The sequence below is a fragment of the Panthera pardus genome, unplaced genomic scaffold (assembly GCF_024362965.1).
Source record: "Panthera pardus isolate Hobbes unplaced genomic scaffold, ASM2436296v1 HiC_scaffold_2, whole genome shotgun sequence".
Lineage (NCBI taxonomy): Eukaryota > Metazoa > Chordata > Mammalia > Carnivora > Felidae > Panthera > Panthera pardus.
Genome location: NW_026526765.1, coordinates 15,569,227 through 15,573,506, shown reverse-complemented (window position 1 = coordinate 15,573,506; position 4,280 = coordinate 15,569,227).

Sequence of the window (4,280 nt, the reverse complement as noted above, 5' to 3'; positions counted from 1 at the left end):
TTTTCTGAGGAACCTCCACACTGCTTTCCAGAGCGGCTGCACCAATTTGCATTCCCACCAACAGTGCAAGAGGGTTCCTGTTTCTCCACATCCTCTCCAGCATCTATAGTCTCCTGATTTCTTCATTTTGGCCACTCTGACTGGCGTGAGGTGGTATCTGAGTGTGGTTTTGATTTGTATTTCCCTGATAAGGAGCGACGTTGAACATCTTTTCATGTGCCTGTTGGCCATCCGGATGTCTTCTTTAGAGAAGTGTCTATTCATGTTTTCTGCCCATTTCTTCACTGGGTTATTTGTTTTTCGGGTGTGGAGTTTGATGAGCTCTTTATAGATTTTGGATACTAGCCCTTTGTCCGATGTGTCATTTGCAAATATCTTTTCCCATTCCGTTGGTTGCCTTTTAGTTTTGTTGGTTGTTTCCTTTGCTGTGCAGAAGCTTTTTATCTTCATAAGGTCCCAGTAATTCACTTTTGCTTTTAATTCCCTTGCCTTTGGGGATGTGCCGAGTAAGAGATTGCTACGGCTGAGGTCAGAGAGGTCTTTTCCTGCTTTCTCCTCTAAGGTTTTGATGGTTTCCTGTCTCACATTCAGGTCCTTTATCCATTTTGAGTTTATTTTTGTGAATGGTGTGAGAAAGTGGTCTAGTTTCAACCTTCTGCATGTTGCTGTCCAGTTCTCCCAGCACCATTTGTTAAAGAGACTGTCTTTTTTCCATTGGATGTTCTTTCCTGCTTTGTCAAAGATGAGTTGGCCATACGTTTGTGGGTCTAGTTCTGGGGTTTCTATTCTATTCCATTGGTCTATGTGTCTGTTTTTATGCCAATACCATGCTGTCTTGATGATGACAGCTTTGTAGTAGAGGCTAAAGTCTGGGATTGTGATGCCTCCTGCCTTGGTCTTCTTCTTCAAAATTACTTTGGCTATTCGGGGCCTTTTGTGGTTCCATATGAATTTTAGGATTGCTTGTTCTAGTTTCGACAAGAATGCTGGTGCAATTTTCATTGGGATTGCATTGAATGTGTAGATAGCTTTGGGTAGTATTGACATTTTGACAATATTTATTCTTCCAATCCATGAGCAGGGAATGTCTTTCCATTTCTTTATATCTTCTTCAATTACCTGCATAAGCTTTCTATAGTTTTCAGCATACAGATCTTTTACATCTTTGGTTAGATTTATTCCTAGGTATTTGATGCTTCTTGGTGCAATTGTGAATGGGATCAGTTTCTTCATTTGTCTTTCTGTTGCTTCATTGTTAGTGTATAAGAATGCAACTGATTTCTGCACATTGATTTTATATCCTGCAACTTTGCTGAATTCATGTATCAGTTCTAGCAGACTTTTGGTGGAGTCTATCGGATTTTCCATGTATAATATCATGTCATCTGCAAAAAGCGAAAGCTTGACTTCATCTTTGCCAATTTTGATGCCTTTGATTTCCTTTTGTTGTCTGATTGCTGATGCTAGAACTTCCAGCACTATATTAAACAACAGCGGTGACAGTGGGCATCCCTGTCGTGTTCCTGATCTCAGGGAAAAAGCTCTCAGTTTTTCCCCGTTGAGGATGATGTTAGCTGTGGGCTTTTCATAAATGGCCTTTATGATCTTTAAGTATGTTCCTTCTATCCCGACTTTCTCAAGGGTTTTTATTAGGAAAGGGTGCTGGATTTTGTCAAAGGCCTTTTCTGCATCGATTGACAGGATCATATGGTTCTTCTCTTTTTTTTTGTTAATGTGATGTATCACGTTGATCGATTTGCGAATGTTGAACCAGCCCTGCATCCCAGGAATGAATCCCACTTGATCATGGTGAATAATTCTTTTTATATGCTGTTGAATTCGATTTGCTAGTATCTTATTAAGAATTTTTGCATCCATATTCATCAGGGATATTGGCTTGTAGTTCTCTTTTTTTACTGGGTCTCTGTCTGGTTTAGGAATCAAAGTAATACTGGCTTCATAGAATGAGTCTGGAAGTTTTCCTTCCCTTTCTATTTCTTGGAATAGCTTGAGAAGGATAGGTATTATCTCTGCTTTAAATGTCTGGTAGAACTCCCCTGGGAAGCCATCTGGTCCTGGACTCTTATTTGTTGGGAGATTTTTGATAACCGATTCAATTTCTTCGCTGGTGATGGGTCTGTTCAAGCTTTCTATTTCCTCCTGATTGAGTTTTGGAAGAGTGTGGGTGTTTAGAAATTTGTCCATTTCTTCCAGGTTGTCCAATTTGCTGGCATATAATTTTTCATAGTATTCCCTGATAATTGTTTGTATCTCTGAGGGATTGGTTGTAATCATTCCATTTTCATTCATGATTTTATCTATTTGGGTCATCTCCCTTTTCTTTTTGAGAAGCCTGGCTAGAGGTTTGTCAATTTTGTTTATTTTTTCAAAAAACCAACTCTTGGTTTCGTGGATCTGCTCTACAGTTTTTTTAGATTCTATATTGTTTATTTCTGCTCTGATCTTTATTATTTCTCTTCTTCTGCTGGGTTTAGGCTGCCTTTGCTGTTCTGCTTCTATTTCCTTTAGGTGTGCTGTTAGATTTTGTATTTGGGATTTTTCTTGTTTCTTGAGATAGGCCTGGATTGCAATGTATTTTCCTCTCAGGACTGCCTTCGCTGCATCCCAAAGCGTTTGGATTGTTGTATTTTCATTTTCGTTTGTTTCCATATATGTTTTAATTTCTTCTCTAATTGCCTGGTTGACCCACTCATTCGTTAGTAGGGTGTTCTTTAACCTCCATGCTTTTGGAGGTTTTCCAGACTTTTTCCTGTGGTTGATTTCAAGCTTCATAGCATTGTGGTCTGAAAGTATGCATGGTATAATTTCAATTCTTGTAAACTTATGAAGGGCTGTTTTGTGACCCAGTATATGATCTATCTTGGAGAATGTTCCATGTGCACTCGAGAAGAAAGTATATTGTGTTGCTTTGGGATGCAGAGTTCTAAATATATCTGTCAAGTCCATCTGATCCAATGTATCATTCAGGGCCCTTGTTTCTTTATTGACTGTGTGTCTAGATGATCTATCCATTTCTGTAAGTGGGGTGTTAAAGTCCCCTGCAATGACCACATTCTTATCAATAAGGTTGCTTATGTTTATGAGTAATTGTTTTATATATCTGGGGGCTCGGGTATTTGGCGCATAGACATTTATAATAGTTAGCTCTTCCTGGTGGATAGACCCTGTGATTATTATATAATGCCCTTCTTCATCTCTTGTTACAGCCTTTAATTTAAAGTCTAGTTTGTCTGATAGAAGTATGGCTACTCCAGCTTTCTTTTGGCTTCCAGGAGCATGATAGATAGTTCTCCATCCCCTCACTCTCAATCTAAAGGTGTCCTCAGATCTAAAATGAGTCTCTTGTAGACAGCAAATAGATGGGTCTTGTTTTTTTATCCATTCTGATACCCTATGTCTTTTAGTTGGCGCATTTAATCCATTTACATTCAGTGTTATTATAGAAAGATATGGGTTTAGAGTCATTGTGATGTCTGTATGTTTTATGCTTGTAGTGATGTCTCTGGTACTTTGTCTCACAGGATCCCTCTTAGGATCTCTTGTAGGGCTGGTTTCGTGGTGACAAATTCCTTCAGTTTTTGTTTGTTTGGGAAGACCTTTATCTCTCCTTCTATTCTAAATGACAGACTTGCTGGATAAAGGATTCTCGGCTGCATATTTTTTCTATTTAGCACACTGTAGATATCGTGCCAAGCCTTTCTGGCCTGCCAAGTTTCAAAGGAGAGATCAGTCACGAGTCTAATAGGTGTCCCTTTATATGTGAGGGCACGTTTATCCCTTGCTGCTTTCAGAATTTTCTCTTTATCCTTGTATTTTGCCAGTTTCACTATGATATGTCGTGCAGAAGATCGATTCAAGTTACGTCTGAAGGGAGTTCTCTGTGCCTCTTGGATTTCAATGCCTTTTTCCTTCCCCAGTTCAGGGAAGTTCTCAGCTATAATTTCTTCAAGTACCCCTTCAGCACCTTTCCCTCTCTCTTCCTCCTCTGGGATACCAATTATGCGTATATTATTTCTTTTTAGTGTATCACTTAGTTCTCTAATTTTCCCCTCATACTCCTGGATTTTTTTATCTCTCTTTCTTTCAGCTTCCTCCTTCTCCATAACTTTATCTTCTAGTTCACCTATTCTCTCCTCTGCCTCTTCAAGCCGAGCCATCGTGGATTCCATTTTGTTTTGCATTTCGTTTAAAGCGTTTTTCAACTCCTCGTGACTGTTCCTTAGTCCCTCGATCTTTGTGGCAAGAGATTCTCTGCTGTC